This window comes from Oryctolagus cuniculus, chromosome 7 (assembly GCF_051225735.1).
Source record: "Oryctolagus cuniculus isolate XC-2025 breed Fujian yellow rabbit chromosome 7, ASM5122573v1, whole genome shotgun sequence".
Lineage (NCBI taxonomy): Eukaryota > Metazoa > Chordata > Mammalia > Lagomorpha > Leporidae > Oryctolagus > Oryctolagus cuniculus.
The window spans coordinates 52,384,813-52,405,226 of record NC_142873.1 but is presented as its reverse complement, the minus strand read 5'-3'; the positions used below and the strand labels follow the sequence as shown (position 1 = coordinate 52,405,226).

General features: G+C 39.9%; 1 long non-coding RNA gene and 1 pseudogene across 1 annotated transcript in view; one reads left to right on the top strand and one right to left on the bottom strand.

The window, feature by feature from the left end:
• LOC149125562 (uncharacterized) overlaps positions 1-20,414 on the top strand; it is a 122,707-nt gene that overhangs the window by 29,927 nt on the left and 72,366 nt on the right. The window lies entirely within an intron of this gene.
• On the bottom strand, positions 11,257-11,952 carry LOC149125563 (small ribosomal subunit protein uS7m pseudogene; annotated as a pseudogene).

Sequence of the window (20,414 nt, the reverse complement as noted above, 5' to 3'; positions counted from 1 at the left end):
TGAACAGAAATTGATCACTGGGACTAGTGAGATGGCATTGGTACATGCCACCTTGATGGGATTGAATTGGAATCCCCTGGTATGTTTCTAACTCTACCGTTTGAGGTAAGTCAGCTTGAGCATGTCCCAAATTGCACATTTCTTCTAGCTCTGAGAATGTCCTTGATATTTTGATTGGGACTGCACTGAATCTGTAAATTTCTCTGAGTAGTATCCATATTTTGATGATATTAATTATTCCAATTCATGAACATGGAGTATTCTTCCATTTTTAGTGTCTGATTTGTTTAGTTTTCGATTTGTTTAAAGTTTTGAAAATTTCATTGTAGAGATCTTTCACTTCCTTTATTAAATTTATTCTAAGATATTTAAATTTTTTATAGCTACTATGAATGGGACTGATCTTATAAGTTCTTTATAAACCATGGCTTTATCCATTTCTACAAGGTTTATTGATTTTTGTGTGTTTATTTGATATCCTGCAGCTTTACTAAATGCCTTTATGAGTTCCAATAGTCTCTTTATGGAGTCTTTTGGGTTCCCTCTATATATAGGATCATCTCATCTGCAAACAGGGATAATTTGACTTCCTCCTTTCCAATTCATATCCCATTGACTACTTTTTCTTGCCTAATGACTCTGCCTAAAGCTTCTAGAAATATATTGAATAGCAATGTTGAAAGTGGACATCCTTGGGCGTACACCATAGCTTACTAGGCTAATTCTCTGCCTATGGCACTGGCACCCTAGGTTCTAGTCCTGGTTGGGGCCCGGATTCTGTCCTGGTTGCTCCTCTTCCAGTCCAGCTCTCTGCTATGGCCCAGGAAGGCAGTGGAGGATGGCCCAAGTGCTTGGGCCCTGCACCTGCATGGGAGACCAGGAGAAAGCACCTGGCTCCTAGCTTTTGATCGGCACAACGTGCCGGCTGCAGTGTGCCAGCCATAGCGGCCATTGGGGAGGTGAACCAATGGAAAAGGAAGATTTTTCTCTCTGTCTCTCTCTCACTGTCTAACTCTGCCGTCAAGCGAAAGAGAGAAAGAGAGAAAGAGAGAGAGAAAGAGAGAGAGAGAGAGAGAGAGAAAGAAAGGGAGAAAGGGAGAAAGGGAGAAAGGGAGAAAGAGAGAAAGAAAGAAAAAAGAGAAAGAAAGAAAGAAGTAGGGAGGACATCCTTGTCTGGTTCCGGATCTTTTTTTTTTTTTTTGAATTTTTTTTTTATCTTTTATTTAATGAATATAAATTTCCAAAGTACGACTCATGGGTTACAATGGCTTCCCCCCCATACCGTCCCTCCCACCCACAACCCTCCCCTTTCCCTCTCCCTCTCCCCTTCCATTCACATCAAGATTCATTTTCGATTACCTTAATATACAGAAGATCAGCTTAGTATACCTTAAGTAAGGATTTCAACAGTTTGCTCCCACACAGAAACATAGAGTGAAAAATAATAGATGATTTTTTTTTAAATGATGATGAAATCAGATCAGACCTATTGTCATGTTTAATCCCAGTGAGAGTCAAGTTGGGAATTGATAATTTCTTTTTTTTTTTTTTTTTTTACAGAAGATCAGTTTAGTGTACATTAAGTAAAGATTTCAATCGTTTGCACCCCCATAGAAACACAAAGTGAAATATACTGTTTGAGTACTCGTTATAGCATTAAGCCTCAGTGTACAGCACATTAAGGATAGAGATCCTACATGAGGAGTAAGTGCACAGTGACTCCTGTTGATGACTTTACAAATTGACACTCCTGTTTATGGCATCAGTAATCTCCCTATGCACCAGTCATGAGTTTCCAAGGCTATGGAAGCCCTCTGAGTTCTCCGACTCTTATCTTGTTTAGACACGGTCATAGTCAAAGTGGAGGTTCTCTCCTCCCTTCAGAGAAAGGCACCTCCCTCTTTGAAGACCTGTTCTTTCCACTGGGATCTCACTCACAGAGATCTTTTTGCCAGAGTGTCTTGGCTTTCCATGCCTGAAATACTCTCATGGGCTTTTCAGCCAGATCCGAATGCCTTTAGGGCTGATTCTGAGGCCAGAGTGCTATTTAGGACATCCGCCATTCTATGAGTCTGCTGAGTATCTCACTTCCCATGTTGGATCACTCTCCCCTTTATTTATTCTATCGGTTAGTGTTGGCAGATACTAGACTTGTTTATGTGCTCCCTTTGACTCTTAGTCCTTTCATTATGATCAATTGTGAATTGAAATTGATCACTTGGAATAGTGAGATGGCATTGGCACATGCCACCTTGATGGGATTGAATTGGAATCCCCTGGTATGTTTCCAACTCTACCAATTGGGGCAAGTCAGCCTGAGCATGCCCCAAATTATACATCTCTTCCCTCTCTTATTCCCACTCTTATGTTTAACAGGGATCACATTTCAGTTAATTTTCAACACTTAAGAATAACTGTGTGATAATTACAGAATTAAACCAGTCATATTAAGTAGAACAGACAAAAAAAAAAATACTATGAGGGATTCCGGATCTTAACGGAAATGCTTTCAACTTTTCCCCATTCAGGATGATGCTGACTGTGTGTTTGTCATATATTACCTTATTATATTGTTCTGTTAATGAATGTTCCTTCTATAACCAATTAGCTTAAGGTTTTCATCATGAAAGTTGTATTTATCAAATGCTTTCCATGTGTTCATTGAGATAATCATATGGTTTTTATTCTACAATTTATATGAAATATCACATTTATTGATTTGAATATGTTGAACCATCCCTACATACCAAGGGTAAATCCCACTTGGTCTAGGTGAATGATCTTTCTGATGTGTTGTTGGATTCAATTGGCTAGTATTTTGTTGAGGATTTTGGCATCAATGTTCATCAGTGATATTGGTCTGTAGTTCTCTTTCTTTGTGATATCTTCTTCTGGTTTAGGAATTAGAGTGATGCTGGTTTCATAGAAAAGTTTTGGAGGATTCTCTCCCTTTCAGTTGTTTTGAGTAGCTTGAGAAGAATTGGAATTAGTTCTTTAAATGTCTGGTAAAATTCATCAGTCAAGTCATCTGGTCCTGAACTTTTCTTTGTTGAGAGGATCTTTATTACTGATTCAATTTCCATCTCGGTTATTGGTCTATTTAGGTTTTCTATGTCTTCATGCCTCAATTTTGATAGATTGCATCTATGCAGAAATCTACACATTTATCCCAGATTTTGCAATTTGTTGGCAATCATTGTAGTAATTCCTGATGTTTCTTTTTATTTCTATAGTATCTATTTTAATTTCTCCTTTTTATCTGAATTATCGATTTCCCTCTTGTTTAGTTAATTGTGAAAATAATGAATCAATTTTTTTTTCAAAAAATCAGCTCTTCATTTCACTGATCTGTATCATTTTTGGGGTTTCAATTTTGGATATTCCTTCTCTAATTTTAATTATTTCTCTCTACTACTAATTTTGGTCTTAGATTGTTTTTGTTTTTCTAGGTCCTTGAGAAGCATTTTTAGACCATTTATTTGATGTTTTTCCAATTTCTTGATATAGGCACTGATTGATAGAAACTTCTCACTTTGCACTTCTCTTGCTGTATTCCATAATTTTTTTAATGACTTATTTATTTATTTATTTGAAAGGTAGGGTTACAGAGAGGCAGAGGCAGAGGCAGAGGCAGAGAGAGAGAGAGAGAGAATGTTCCATCTGCTGGTTTGCTCCCCAGATGGCCACAACAGCTGGAGCTGAGCCAATCCGAAGCCAGGAGCCAAGAACTTCTTCTGGCTCCAATGTGGGTGCAGGGTCCCAAGCACTTGAGTCATCTTCCACTGCTTTCTCAGGCTATAGAAGAGAGCTGGATTGGAAGAGGAGCAGCCAGGACTCAAACCAGCACCCATATGGGATGCCAGCACTGTAGGCAGTGGTTTTTCCTAATATGCCATAGCATCAGTCCCCACATAATTCCTTTCCAGGAATTTTTGACTGCCCTTTTGATTTCTTTTATTGCCCACCATTCATTCAGGAATGTATTATTCAGTCTCCATGTGTTTGAATATTTTCTGGATTTTCTTAAGTTATTAATTTTCATCTTCAGGCAATTCTGATCATAAAAGATACATGGTATGATTTCAGTTTTTTTAATTTATTCAGAGTGCTTTATGGCCTAGCATACTATTTATCCTAAAAAAAGTTCCATGCACTGATGAGATGAGTGTATATTCTGCAACTGTGTAGTGAAAAGTTCTGTAGATATCAAATAGGTTCCTTTGGTCCATAGTATAGATTAGTCCTGCTGCTTGTTGAATTTTTGTCTAATTGCTCTGTTCATTGATGAAAGGGGGTGTTGACGTCCTCCATTATTATTGTTTTGGATTATATGAATCCCCTTAGATCCAGTAGCATTGTTTTAGGTAACCAAACACCCTCGTATTGGCTGCATATACATTAATTATACTCACATCATCCTGTCGAGTTGATCCCTTAATCATCACATAAATCCCCTTTTTATGTCTTTTACCAGTTTCTGTTTTTAAGTGTATTTTGTCTGTTATCAGGATGGCTACTTTTCCTCTTTTTTTTTAAACTTTTATTTAATGAATATAAATTTCCAAAGTACTACTTATGGATTACAATGGCTTCCCCCCCATACCGTCCCTCCCACCCACAACCCTCCCCTTTCCCTCTCCCTCTCCCCTTCCATTCACATCAAGATTCATTTTCGATTATCTTAATATACAGAAGACCAGCTTAGTATACATTAAGTATGGATTTCAACAGTTTGCTCCCACATAGAAACATAAAGTGAAAAATAATAGATGATTTTTTTTTAAATGATGATGAAATCAGAGCAGACCTATTGTCATGTTTAATCCCAGTGAGAGTCAAGTTGGGAATTGATAATTTTTTTTTTTTTTTACAGAGGATCAGTTTAGTATGCATTAAGTAAGGATTTCAACACTTTGCACCCCCATAGAAACACAAAGTGAAATATATTGTTTGAGTACTCGTTATAGCATTAAATCTCAATGTACAGCACATTAAGGATAGAGATCCTACATGAGGAGTAAGTGCACAGTGACTCCTGTTGTTGACTTTACAAATTGACACTCCTGTCTATGGCATCAGTAATCTCCCTATGCTCCAGTCATGAGTTTCCAAGGCTATGGAAGCCCTCTGAGTTCTCCGACTCTTATCTTGTTTAGACAAGGTCATAGTCAAAGTGGAGGTTCTCTCCTCCCTTCAGAGAAAGGTACCTCCCTTTTTGATGACCTGTTCTTTCCACTGGGATCTCACTCACAGAGATCTTTTTGCCAGAGTGTCTTGGCTTTCCATGCCTGAAATACTCTCATGGGCTTTTCAGCCAGATCCGAATGCCTTTAGGGCTGATTCTGAGGCCAGAGTGCTATTTAGGACATCTGCCATTCTATGAGTCTGCTGAGTATCTCACTTCCCATGTTGGATCACTCTCCTATTTATTTACTCCATCGGTTAGCGTTAGCAGGTACTAGACTTGTCTATGTGCTCCCTTTGACTCCCAGTCCCTCCACCATGACCAACTGTGAACTGAAATTGATCACTTGGAATAGTGAGATGGCATTGGTACATGCCACCTCGATGGGATTGAATTGGAATCCCCTGGTATGCTTCCAACTCCACCACTTGGGGCAAGTCAGCCTGAGCATGTCCCAAATTATACATCTCTTCCCTCTCCCATTCCCACTCCCATGTTCAACAGGGATCACATTTCAGTTAATTTTCAACACTTAAGAATAACTGTGCATCAATTACAGAACTAAACCAGTCATATTAAGTAGAACAGATAAAAAAACTACTAAGAGGGATAATGTATTAAGTTGTTCATTAACAGTCAGGGCTATGCTGATCAAGCCACCGTTTCCCATAGTGTCCACCTCACTCCAACAGGTTTCCCTCTTGGTGTTCAGTCAGTCGTCACCGATCAGGGAGAACATATGGTATTTGTCCCTTTGGGACTGGCTTATTTCACTCAGCATGATGTGTTCCAGGTTCCTCCATTTTGTTGCAAATGACTAGATTTCGTTGTTTCTTACTGCGGTATAGTATTCTAAAGAGTACATATCCCATAATTTCTTTATCCAGTCTATCATTGATGGGCATTTAGGTTGGTTCCAGGGCTTAGCTATTGTGAATTGAGCTGCAATAAACATTAGGGTGCAGACCTCTTTTTTGTTTGCCAATTTAAATTCCTTTGGGTAAATTCCAAGGAGTAGGATGGCTGGGTCGAACGGTAGGGTTATCTTCAGGTTTCTTAGGAATCTCCAGACTGACTTCCATAGTGGTTTGACCAGTTTGCATTCCCACCAACAGTGGGTTAGTGTCCCTTTTTCCCCACATCCTCGCCAGCATCTGTTGTTGGTAGATTTCTGCATGTGAGCCATTCTAACCGGGGTGAGGTGAAACCTCATTGTGGTTTTGATTTGCATTTCCCTGATTGCTAGTGACCTTGAACATTTTTTCATGTGCCTGTTGGCCATTTGGATTTCCTCTTTTGAAAAATGTCTATTGAGGTCCTTGGCCCATCTCTTAATTGGGTTGTTGGTTTTGTTTTTGTGGAGTTTCTTGATCTCTTTGTAGATTCTGGTTATCAACCCTTTATCTGTTGCATAGTTTGCAAATATTTTTTCCCATTCTGTCGGTTGTCTCTTCACTCTCCTGACTGTTTCTTTTGCAGTACAGAAACTTCTCAATTTGATGCAATCCCAATAGTTGATTTTGGCTTTGACTGCCTGTGCCTCCTGGGTCTTTTCCAGAAACTCTTTGCCTGTGCCAATATCTTGAAGGGTTTCTCCAATGTTCTCTAGTAACTTGATGGTGTCAGGTCGTAGATTTAGGTCTTTAATCCATGTTGAGTGGATTTTTGTGTAAGGTGTAAGGTAGGGGTCTTGCTTCATGATTCTGCACGTGGAAATCCAATTTTCCCAGCACCATTTATTGAATAGACTGTCCTTGCTCCAGGAATTAGTTTTAGATCCTTGATCAAATATAAGTTGGCTGTAGATGTTTGGGTTGATTTCTGGTGTTTCAATTCTGTTCCATTGGTCTATCCATCTGTTTCTGTACCAGTACCATGCTGCTTTGATTACAACTGCCCTGTAGTATGTCCTGAAATCTGGTATTGTGATGCCTCCGGCTTTGTTTTTGTTGTACAAGATTGCTTTAGCTATTCGAGGTCTCTTGTGCCTCCATATAAATTTCAGCACCATTTTTTCCAGATCTGAGAAGAAGGTCTTCGGTATCTGATTGGTATTGCATTGAATCTATAAATTGCTTTTGGGAGAATGGACATTTTGATGATATTGATTCTTCCAATCCATGAGCATGGAAGATTTTTCCATTTCTTGGTATCCTCTTCTATTTCTTTCTTTAAGGTTTTGTAATTTTCATCGTAGAGATCTTTAACGTCTTTGGTTAAGTTTATTCCAAAGTATTTGATTGTTTTTGTAGCTATTGTGAATGGGATTGATCTTAGAAGTTCTTCCTCAGCCATGGCATTGTCTGTGTATACAAAGGCTGTTGATTTTTGTGCATTGATTTTATACCCTGCTACTTTGCCAAACTCTTCTATGAGTTCCAATAGTCTCTTAGTAGAGTTCTTTGGGTCCCCTAAATACAGAATCATGTCATCTGCAAAGAGGGATAGTTTGAGTTCTTCCTTCCCAATTTGTATCCCTTTAATTTCTTTTTCTTGCCTAATAGCTCTGGCTAGAACCTCCACTACTATTTTGAATAGCAGTGGTGAGAGTGGGCATCCCTGTCTGGTACCAGATCTCAGTGGAAATGCTTCCAACTTTTCCCCATTCAATAGGATGTTGGCTGTGGGTTTTTCATAGATTGCTTTGATTGTATTGAGGAATGTTCCTTCCAAACCCAGTTTGCTTAGAGTTTTCATCATGAACGAGTGTTGTATTTTATCAAATGCTTTCTCTGCATCAATTGAGATAATCATATGGTTTTTCTTCTGCAGTCTGTTAATGTGGTGTATCACATTGATTGTCTTGTGCACATTAAACCATCCCTGCATACCAGGGATAAATCCCACTTGGTCTGGGTGGATGATCTTTCTGATGTGTTGTTGCATTCTATTGGCCAGAATTTTATTGAGGATTTTTGCATCTATGTTCATCAGGGATATTGGTCTGTAATTCTCTTTCAGTGCTGCATCTTTCTCTGGCTTAGGAATTAAGGTGATGCTGGCTTCATAGAAAGAATTTGGGAGGATTCCTTCTTTTTCAATTGTTCTGAATAGTTTGAGAAGAATTGGAGTTAGTTCTTCTTTAAACGTCTGGTAGAATTCAGCAGTGAATCCATCTGGTCCTGGGCTTTTCTTTGTTGGGAGGGCCTTTATTACTGTTTCAATTTCTGTCTCAGTTATGGGTCTGTTTAGGTTTTTGATGTCTTCCTGGTTCAATTTAGGCAGGTTGCATGTGTCCAGGAATCTATCCATTTCTGATAGGTTTCCCTGTTTGCTGGCAAACAAGTCCTTGTAGTAATTTCTGATGATTCTTTTTATTTCTGTGGTGTCTGTTGTTACATTTCCTTTTTCATCTCTGATTTTATTGATTTTGGTCTTTTCTCTTCTTTTTTTAGTTAGTTGGGCCAATGGGGTGTCAATTTTGTTTATTTTTTCAAAAAACCAGCTCTTCGTTTGGCTGATTTTTTGTAATGTTTTTTTGGATTCAATCCTGTTGATTTCTTCTCTGATTTTAATTATTTCTCTTCTCCTACTAGATTTGGGTCTGGTTTGCTGTAGGTTTTCTAGATCCTTGAGGTGAATTGAAAGCTCATCTATTTGGTGTCTTTCCAATTTCTTGATGTAGGCACCTATTGATATAAACTTTCCTCTTAACACTGCTTTTACTGCATCCCATAAGTTTTGGTATGTTGTGCTGTTATCCTCATTTACTTCCAGAAAGTTTTTGATTTCTCTTTTGATTTCTTCTATGACCCATTGTTCATTGAGGAGCATGTTGTTCAATCTCCATGTGTTTGCGTATGCTCTAGGGATTCCTGAGTTGCTAATTTCCAACTTCATTCCTTTATGGTCTGAGAAATTGCATGGTATGATTCTAATTCTTTTGAATTTGCTGAGACTTGCTTTATGGCCTAGTATGTGGTCAATCCTAGAGAAGGTTCCATGTACTGCTGAGAAGAATGTAAAATCTTTAGCTGTAGGATTGAAAGTTCTGTATATATCTGTTAGATCCATTTGGGCTATAGTGTCATTTAAATCTACTGTATCCTTGTTGATCTTCTGACCGGATGATCTGTCTATTTCTGAGAGTGGAGTATTGAAGTCCCCCAGTACTACTGTATTGGGGTCTAAGTCTCCCTTTAAATCCGTTAATAAATCTTTTAGATAAACTGGTGCCCTGTAGTTAGGTGCATATACATTGATAATTGTTATATCTTCCTGTTGAATTGATCCCTTAATCATGATATAGTGTCCCTCTTTGTCTCTCTTAACAGTTTTTGTGGTAAAGTTTATGTTGTCCGATATTAAGATGGCTACACCCGCTCTTTTTTCATTTCTGTTGGCATGGTATATCTTTTTCCAGCCTTTCACTTTCAGTCTGTATGGATCTTTGTTGGAAAGATGTGTTTCTTGTAAGCAGCAAATAGATGGGTTTTGTTCCTTAACCCAATCAGCCAATCGGTGTCTTTTAACTGGACAGTTCAGGCCATTCACGTTCAATGTGACTAATGATAAGTGGTAACTTTGCCCTGCCATTTGCCGAAGATAAGTTCTAATATATGCTTTGAATTCCCTGTGATCTTTTGCTGTGAGGTTTCCTTCCTTGGTTTCCTTCCTTTACCTTCTTTCTTATTGATGACCATGTTTCTGTGTTTCTGTGTGTAACATGTCTTTAAGCATCTTTTGCAGGGCTGGACAAGTGGCAACAAATTCTTTCAATTTCTGTTTGCTATGAAAAGTCTTTATTTCACCTTCATTCACAAATGATAGCTTTGCAGGATACAATATTCTGGGCTGGCAGTTTTTCTCTCTTAGTACCTGGGCTATATCTCGCCATTCCCTCCTAGCTTGTAGAGTTTCTGATGAGAAGTCAGCTGTGAGTCTGATTGGAGATCCTCTGAGAGTAATCTGACGTTTCTCTCTTGCACATTTTAGGATCTTTTCTTTATGTTTCACTGTGGAGAGTTTAATTACAACGTGTCGTGGTGAGGATCTCTTTTGGTCGTGTTTATTAGGGGTTCTGTGAGCTTCCTGTACTAGGATTTCTCTGTCCTTCTCCAAACCTGGGAAATTTTCTGCTAATATCTCACTAAAAAGGCCTTCTAATCCTTTCTCCCTCTCCATGCCTTCAGGAACTCCTAGAACCCGAATGTTGGGTTTTTTAATAGTATCCTGAAGATTCCCGACAATATGTTTTAGATTTCTAATTTCCTCTTCTTTTCTTTGGTCTGACTGTATCCTTTCTTGTTCTCTGTCTTCTAAGTCCGATATTCTCTCTTCTGCTTCACCCATTCTGTTTGTAAGGCTCTCTATTGTGTTTTTCATTTGATCTATTGAATTCTTCACTTCAGTCACTATCACAGTTTCCTGTTGTACTAGTTGTTTCGTTTCATTTTGATTCCTCCTTAATATTTCATTTTCACGAGAGAGATTTTCTATCTTGTCCATTAAGGATTTGTGTAGTTCAAGAATTTGTTTTTGAGAACTTCTTAATGTTCTTATCAATTTTTTGAGATCTGCTTCTTGCATTTCTTCTATGTCATCATCTTCATAATCTTGAATTGGGGTGTCTTTTTCATTTGAGGGCATCATGGTGACTTCCTTGTTTTTATTACCTCGGTTTTTCTTTTCTGCTTTAGAATATCTTTTTCCATTCTTTGAGTTTCAATCTGTGTGTATCTTTGTGAAGTGTGCATCTTCCAGACAGCAAATAGATAGTTTTTTTTTAATCTATTCTGCCAGCCTGTATAATTTTTTCTTCCAATCTGTTTTAATGAATGGGAGTACTGGGTCACATGCCACATCAGTAAAGGTGAGAATTCTAATAAATCTTTTCAGATAGTAAAACAGTTTATTCTCATATCATACCAATATCTTTTTCAAGCTGAGCACAGAGAAGACTGGGCCCTGAGTTTCTTGGAGGAAATTTCCTCTTTACAAGATGGTACAGGGATATCAGGTTCTGCCCTCAAAGAAAGGAGGACTGGCAGCAGTGAGTTTTCTGCTCCACTCTGCATGGGAGGCTTGATAGCCCTCAAAAAGGAACTGCATCCCTGATCCATCGGTGTTCTTCACTGTGACAGTGGATCATGTTTTTTTCTGAGAGCAGAGTGCCCTGGCTGCCTCCTGAACCCTTCCCTCAACCACCAGTGGTATTGCGCCAGGGCACAGTTGGCCTTCACCATCTTGTACATGTATTTCCTCTTGATCACAGGGCCTTGGTTATGGAAAGCTATGTGGCAGCTTCTCCAGCATCAGCATCCGCCCAGTGCTGCTTCTCACAACACTCAGTGATCATCCATTTCATGGCCAGGAAGTGGCGTCGTCAGTCAGCCAGCAGCACAGGGACCTGGAGGAAATGCCCACCCCTGAGGCTGGGTACCAGCCCAATCAAAGGCTCACCGTTTCTCAGTGCTTGGTGAAAGATGACATAGGGTTGTGCTCTATGGTTGCTTGTTCCTCTGCAGAGGCAGCGTGGTACTTCTCAAATTCCTTCCTCTTCATAGCTTCCAGAGTCTGTGTCATCAGGGATCTGGCCAGGACTTTGTTTCCTCCTTTCATCATCATGCTGGTGAATTTACTGGTCACCAAGTCATCAAAAACAGAGCTTGTTTTTGTGGCTGGCACAGCTTTGATGAGCTGAGTTTTCTTGAGCTCATGAAAGTATTTCTCCTCCTAAGGGAGCTGGCCATTGGCTTGCAGTAATGCTCCTTCTCAACACAGGGATCCCTATACTCAGGACCATGCATGCTCCAACTCACCTGCATGAGCTCCAATATCCAGAAGGAAGAGCCACAGAAAACTCTCGTTCTCTAGAAATTCGTAGTGGCCTGGCATGGCCCTTGGGGTCACTGCTCACTCCTACAGTTGTGTCTTTTAATTGGCGAGTTTAAGCCATTTAAATTCAAGATTATTATTGATAACTAACAACTTGGCCCTACCATTTTTCCATAAATATTTCTATATGTTTGCTTTGGATTTCTTTTTCACTTTTACTGGGAGATTTTCTGTCTTCACATTCTTTAATGATGATATCATTCTGTATTTCTCTGTGTTGCCCATCCATAAGCATCATTTGTAAGACTAGAAGAGTGGTGACAAATTATTTCAGTTTCTGTTATGGAAGATCTTTATTTCAATTTCACTCATAAATGAGAGATTTGAAAGTTACAGTATTATGGGTTGATAGAATTTTCTTTCATGACTTGGACTATGTCTCTCCATTATCTCCTAGTCTGAGGGTTGCTGATGAGGAATCACTTGTCAATATAATTGCAGATCCACTGAAGGTAATCTTGCATTTCTCTCATGCACATTTTAGAATCTTTTCCTTGTGTTTTACTGCTGAAAGTTTCCCTACCATATCTCATTGTGAAGATCTCTTCTTGTCATGTTATTAGGAGTTTTATGTGCCTCCTGTATTTGGACATCTATTTTCTTTCTCCAAATGAGGGAAATTTTCTGTTATTATTTCACTTAATAAGCTGTCTATTCCATTCTCTCTTTCCACACCTTCAGGACCTCCTATGACCCATATATTGGGTCTTTTGGTAGTATCCTATAAATCTTAAGCACTGTTTTTAATTTTTCTAATTTCTTCTTCTTTTTTTCTGTCTGACAGAGATATATCCAAAGATTTGTCTTCTAGTTCAGATATTCTTTCTTCTGCATCACCAAGTCTGTTGTTAAGGTTTTCTGTGGTGTTTTTTTTTTTATTTGACATAGTGAATTCTTCATTTTTAACATTTCAGTGTGATTCCTCTTCAATATCTCTATCTTCAAGGAAAATTTTTATCCATGTCATGTATGGAGTTCTTTAATGCATGAATTTGCCTGTCATTGCTGTTGAGTAATCATACAATCATTCTTTTGAATTCCTTTTCAGGCATTTCATTTATCTTCATCTTCACACTCTAACATTGGAGGTTTTTTGTGTTCCTTTTGGTTAGTCATATTGTCTTCCTTGTTTATAACTCTTGTGTTTATATATTTTCGGGAATTAATGGAACTACTTGTTAGTTTTCCCCTCTGATGGCTTTTAGTGTTGAAATATGCCTCTATAGTTTAGTGGAGTGTCTGCTCCTTCAGTGGATTTTCGGAGTTGGGGGTAAGGAGCTCCAATCAGTGCTTGGGTATAATACAATGGTCCAGGGTGATACCCACGTGGGGTATGGCAGGTCTCTGCTCTTAGAAGGGCAGAGGATATGATCACATTGGCTAGAGTGATCACTGCCTCACCTCTTCTCTGCCAAGTGATTGATGAGCCCACAGTAGCTACATACCGTATCCATGCATTTGCTAGAACCACACAAAGAATCTGTGCAGTCCTCAGTGTGATCATGGAACATTCTGCAATGAACCATTACAGGTACTTAGTGAAATCTTAGCCTCTGCAGCCAGAGTGATTGCCCAAGGACTCAGCTACACTCCACACCTTACAGTACAGTCAAAAAGTTCTCATGGTCATAGTGCACAGGGTTTCCACAGTCACAGGGAGCAGATGATCCACTCTCAGTCCTGCAAGTCTTTTCTGTCCATGGAGACAGCCGAGACATTCCCAGAGCCACCTGCCTGTTAGTGTTTTGCCTTGGCAGTTTGAGTACAGGCACTGGTGACATAGAGGGGAGCACATTGCCTCACAGTCACAAGTGGGCACCCTACTGTTTGCCAACCCTCCAGCCCAGACTTAAAGTCAGTGGGGATCCAGATTTATCTCTTACACAAAATCCCCTGGTCACATGCCTGTGAGTTGCAGACTTGTACTCTTCTTGTAAGATGGTGTTTCTTCCTTTCTATTCCCTGGGACCCCTTGCTGGGGAGAAGGGAAGCAGGCAATGTGTTCTTGCTCCACAGGTTTAGGTGGGCATCCTGCCACCCACTAGCACTCTATGTCACATTCAAAGTCCATGTGGTCCTCCAGATTGTCTTGCAGGTAATATTACCAGCAACACTTGCTGCAGCGGTCTCTTCTCATTTCTGTTTAAGAAGATGGCATCTTCTCCTGATATTGATTATGATACTGGTAGGAGTAGAACAGAGGAGCACTGCCTGACTTTTGCCTGTGAAGTATGGTGCTCTACAGGAATGGGACAGGGGAAGAAGCAGGTCAGATTTCCTGCTCCAAGCCTGGCAGTAGCTCAGACCTCAGTCAGGTCCCCAAGCTGAAGTAAAAGTCAGTGGGTGGGGCCAGTGCTCTGGCGTAGAGGGTAAAGCTGCTGCCTGCAGTGCCAGCATCCAAGATGGGCACCTGTTCAAGTCCCAGCTGCTCCACTTCTTTTTTCTTTTTCTTTTTGATATGCAGAGTTAGATAGTGAGAGAGAGACAGAGAGAAAGGTCTTCCTTTTTCTGTTGGTTCACGCCCCAAGTGGCCACTATGACTGGCACGTTGTGGCCAGCGCACTGCACCGATCAAAGCCAGGAGCCAGGTGCTTTCCCCGGTCTCCCAGGTCTCCCATGTGGTACAGTGCTCAAGGACTGGGCCATCCTCCACTGCCTTCCCAGGCCACAGAAGAGAGCTGGACTGGAAGAGGAGCAACCGGGACAGAATCCGGCACCCCAACCGGCGCTGCAGGTGGAGGATTAGCCTAGTGAGCCGTGGCGCCAGCCAACTGCTCCACTTCTGATCCAGCTCTGGCCTGGGAAAGTAGTAGAAGATGGCCCAAGTACTTGGGGCCCCACACCATGTGGGAGACCCGGAAGAGGCTCCAGGCTCCTGGCTTCACATCTGCACAGCTCTGGTCTTTGAGGCCAACTGGGGAGTGAACCAGTGGATGGAAGACCTCTCTCTCTGACTCCCCTTCTCTCTCTGTGTGTAACTCTGACTTTCAAATAAGTATATTTTATTTTTATTTTTTTATTTTTATTTTTTGACAGGCAGAGTGGACAGTGAGAGAGAGACAGAGAGAAAGGTCTTCCTTTGCCATTGGTTCACCCTCCAATGGCTGCCGCGGCCAGCGCGCTGTGGCCAACACACCGTGCTGATCCGATGGCAGGAGCCAGGTGCTTCTCCTGGTCTCCCATGGGGTGCAGGGCCCAAGCACTTGGGCCATCCTCCACTGCCTTCCCGGGCCACAGCAGAGAGCTGGCCTGGAAGAGGGGCAACCAGGACAGAATCCGGCGCCCCAACCGGGACTAGAACCCGGGGTGCCGGTACCACAAAGCAGAGGATTAGCCTATTGAGCCGCGGCGCCGGCCTCAAATAAATATATTTTTTAAAAAGTCAGTGGTGACTGTGGAGTTTCCTCTGAGTTAAAACTGCAAGCGGCAGGGAGCACAATGTACATTACAATTTCTTCCTATCATCCTGGCATGATAGTGGCTCACAGCTGGCAGCTTGCTGTGCCACATGGCAGGCTGTCAGGATGTCCCTGTTCTCTCTCTCTTCCTGTTCCACAGAGTCATAGCTGTTTCTTCAATTCTTTTGCTGAAAGTTTCATCAGTGAGGTCTCTGGAATCGTAGTCCTTCCTTTGTTCTTTTCATATGCCAGAGCAGTTAAACTGATGTGCCTACACAGTATTCAGCCATCTTGGATCAATCATCTTCTTTTTAAACATTTTTATTAACATAAAGAAAACATTTAAAGGAGTTAACGGATACAATTCTAAGAATATAATGGTACTACCCTTCCTTCCTCTCACTCTCTCTCCCTCTGTCTCCCTTTCTTCCTTTATTTTTTTAATTTTTGTGATAACATATTTCTAATTTACTTTATAGCCAAAGGGTTAATGTCCCACTAAATAAACATTTCAAGTAAGAAGTAGCCATCTTCTAGGAAAAATAAATCTCTTCCTTATACTAAGTACACAAATGCATACCCTTAGAAAAACTTTAAGGGATAATATGTAAGGTTATCTTTATGACCTAATGTGAGGGAAATATTTTTTAGACATGATATAAAAACCATATCCCATAAAGAAAAAATTGATAAATTGAATTAAATAAAATATAAACCTTCTGTTATGCAAAAGAATATCCTAAACAGAGTGAAAATATAAGACAAACTAAGAGAAGATATTTGAAACTTGTATAATAGCCAAAAAATTGGTATTAATTAAAAAGTTGGTGCATGAATGTCCTACAAAAAATGATTAAAAACACAATGGAAAGAAGAACAGCAGATATGATTAGGAAATTCTTAGAAAAGGAAACCTGTGTATTCAACAAACATACAACAATGCTTATCTTCTGAATTATCAAAGAAAATTAATCTAACATGCAATTTCACATCCAGCAAATTGACAGAATTGAAGTTGGACAGTTTGCAAGGTTAGTAAAAATGAGAGGAATATGAGCTCTCTGTATAGCTAACAGAGTATAACTTGGCACAATTACATTGAAAAACAATTTTGCAAGTTAAAAATGTAGCCATAATTCAGCAATTTAATCTCTAGATTTATATCCTTGAGAACCTCTTGAATTTATGTAGTAGGATATGTTGTTTGTTCAAATAGCATTTTGGAGGCATTTAAATGTTTTCAGTAGAATGAATAAGCAAAATGTAGAGTAGTGATTCAATAGCAAGACTTTTTTGGGTGAAGGTCAGGGAGAGGTTTAACCTCAGTGGCCTAAAAAAGTGACTACACGTAATGAAGTAACTGCTTCCTATACATCTGACATGCTTCTAGTTGTGTACCCTCCTTTTGTTTGGATAACAACGACTCAAATCTTTGTCCTGGATTCTGTGATTAAATTGAAGAACCATAGTTGACAAAGGCTGTACACAGCAAATAAATCCAATAGTCATGAACTGTGGACATCAACCTGGATAACTAACCCCCTCAAAGTAGAATAGATTTAGAATTGAATATAAAATATAATACATGTAATATGAAATCATTTCTGTGAAATTTAAAGAGTAATGCTTTGTTCTTAATATTTAAATGTGTATTAAAAGCATTAAAAACACAAACTTAAATGATACACAATGAATAAAAGCATTAGATGAGAAGGAAAGAGAATGTGAAATACTTAACTTTATAACTGATATTTTATTTCTTTAAAATATAAGAATTTAAAATAAACATTTGCCAACTGTTTTTTTTAAAAAGAAAGCAAACTGGTAACTCTCACATCTTTCCTATGTTTCACCACAAAGAATGTCATTCTATTGTTGTGCTGTATCCTGTCATTCAGCATCCAAAATCCAATTCTGTTGTCATTCTTGAGTATAAAGAGGCTGCAAACATTGGAACAGCTTTTCACAATAACTAGCTGGCTGGGAAACCTGAGCAAACAAAGAAAGGAGAAAATTAACTCTGGTTTCTGGCTGAAATAATTTGCCTATCATAAACAAAATAGACAATTTCCAGTTCCCACCCCATAACAGATTAAGACCACCTGTTGTTAATTTTCTTCAAATATTTGATATCTCTTATTCCTTTTTGTTTCTCAGTTATATCACTCCTCTTTGCTTTAGTTTTAACCCACGCTGCACTGTTTGCTTCTTCTTGGCTTTCTCTTCTTAGAGTCACCACTTTAACTTACCCTCTGTTTCTCTCATCTCCAAATTTAGATAGAAATCTAAAACTTGTATATGGTTACCCCTCAGCAAATGATGTTCAGTTTAGTGTACAGTTTTTCTCTGATTTTCCTGGAGCAGATCCTTGATTTCACTTCCTAGGCAGTTCCCACCAGTGGAAAGAAGATGCTGGTCCCCATTTATTTCACACCCTGACAGCCACTGAGGTTGTCTTTTTAGAAACCTACCACTTCCTCTTCTATCACTGAGGGATCTAGCAGGTAAGACAATGATCTTGCCCTGTCTAATTCAAAGCCCTTAAAATGGCTGCCTAAGAGAAGCAGGTCATGGTGTAGAAATAAAGACTATTAAAATATGCAGCGATTAATAAAAATGGGAAAACATTTCCAGCCACAGGACTAGCGAAGCAAGAGGAAGCAACATGTTTACAGAAATTGTTGGGAGTGTGGGATGAGGAGGAAGAGCTACTCTTTGGGTGATGTAGTCTTGCAAGGGTTCAGCTGCTGCTAGAATTGGTGCTAAGATAAAGGAGTGAGCAGGGAATATATACAGCAACCTGTTGGTCCTCTTTCCCTCCAATCTCCTGTTCATTACTCTCTTTTGCTAACTCACCTACAAACTACTTAGAAGGGTGCCTGAATGGTGCAGGAGTTAGGCATCAAATCTGTAGAGCTCCACACTGGGTCAGTGGGAGTAACAAGTGGGTTGGTGGGGGAAGAAGCAGAGAACAAACAGTCCATCCCCGAAGTCCTGATATTTCCACTTACAGATCAAAACCCTTCCTCCTTTCAAGTTCATGTTTTCTGACTATGCCACCCTCTACCACTACTCACTGCTGCCATCTTCTCTCACTTTTCTCTGCAATGCCTGCCATCCAGGGCACTCACTGTAGATGTGAGTAACTCTTCTAACCATCTAATCTCAAAACTTGTTTTCCTCCTGTATTGGTCAGATTTTCATTACTATAATGAAATATTTGAAGCAGTCTACTTTATAAAGAAAAGAGATTTATTTGTCTCATTGTTCTAGAAGTACAAGGTACTGACAGCTTGGCAGAGCTTATTTGCAAGCCTCTTAACTCCTGATGCCTGCCCAACATCATGGATGCGGCAGAGACATCTGCCTATGTCTATGTCTATGTATGGTGTCTCTCTCTCCTTGAATCCACCAGGATTCAATCATGGGCCCCACCCTAATAACCTCATCTAATATACTCAGTTTCCAAAGGGCCCACCCTTAAATACTATAGTCTGAAAAAGTTTCCACCTTTAAATTAATATAAGACTTTGGGTAGTAAACTCCTACATGACTTCAGAGGGAAAAATTATGTTCAAGCCACAGCACATCTCAACAACATGGGCATTTATCTACGCTCTAGTTCAGCAGCCTATGATAAGCTACTGGTTGCTTGCTAGCAGAGGATGATATGGTTATCATGAGATATCCCTTACAGTTTCCTCTTTCCAAACTTGCCTGAGTCTTTTCTCCCTTCTTTTGGTATCAAAGAAGCAGATCCTTTTCCCTGGCCTGAGCAATCTATCTACCTGTGTTCTGTATCTCATCATTATCATCACCATCAGGGTTACATTATCTTCCTTTATGCTATCACCTTCCTCAGAGACCCTATTGAAATCCCTCTCATATAAGACAAAAAATAAGGAAAAAGAAAATGATTCCTTCCCTGATCCATTATCCATCTCTAGCTGCTGTCCTCTTCCCAGCAAGTTTTCCCAACAGCCTACAATCATTCACTCCCACTAGTCAACCCACTGTCTGAGATCCCAGTCCCTCACTCCCCTGAACCCAGTGCCAGAAAAAACTCATGATTTTCAAAATGCCTAATCTGGGTGGCTGGTGTTGTGGTACAATGGCTTAAGCTGTTGCCTGTGTTGTTGGTATCCCACACGAATTCTGGTTTGGTTTGAGTTGGGCTGCTCTACTTCTGATTGAACTCCCTGGTAATGTGCTTGGGAAAGCAGTAGAAGGTGAACCAAGAACTTGAGTCTCCACCACACAACTTGTGAGGCTTGGATGGACTTCCAGGCTCCTGGGTTCGCCCTGGCCCAGTCCCAACTGTTACAGCCATTTGGGGAGTGAATCAATAGATGAAAAATATTTCTTGCTCTCTGTCTCTCCCTCTTTCTGTCACTCTGCTTTTCAAAAAATCAAATCTTAAACACACATAAACACAAAACACCATATCCTTTAAAGACATTTCAATATCTCTGCATGGCATTTGATGGTGTTGACCATTCCCATTTCTGGTCTTCAGTTTTGTGGCTTTGAGATAACATAGTCTCCTTAGCTTCCTCCTACCTATGTCTTTTATTTCTTTGTTTCATTGGCTGACTCTGCTAACTGTAGCTTCTGTAATGCTCCCAGAGTTTCCATATTGGACCCTGTCTCTGGGTATGATATTCCTAGTTACTCTCATCCTTTATTGTCCCAGAGCTTCAGCTACCACATTATAGGCATCCATTTCAAATCCCTGCCACCAGGGAACTCATTTTAAACAGCCAAACTCCATATTTTTAACAAATACTTAAACTCTGCTTTCTATATTCTAGGCACTGAAATTCATAAATGTTAATTTTTTAATCACTAAATTAATCTATGAGGTAGGATTAGATGAGGATAATTTAGGCACTGACACATTCTATAACTTGCTCCAGGTGATGCAACTTACAATTGGTGGAGCCAGGATTTGAACTCTGATAGCCTGTCTCTAAAGGTCATACTCTCCGCTGCTG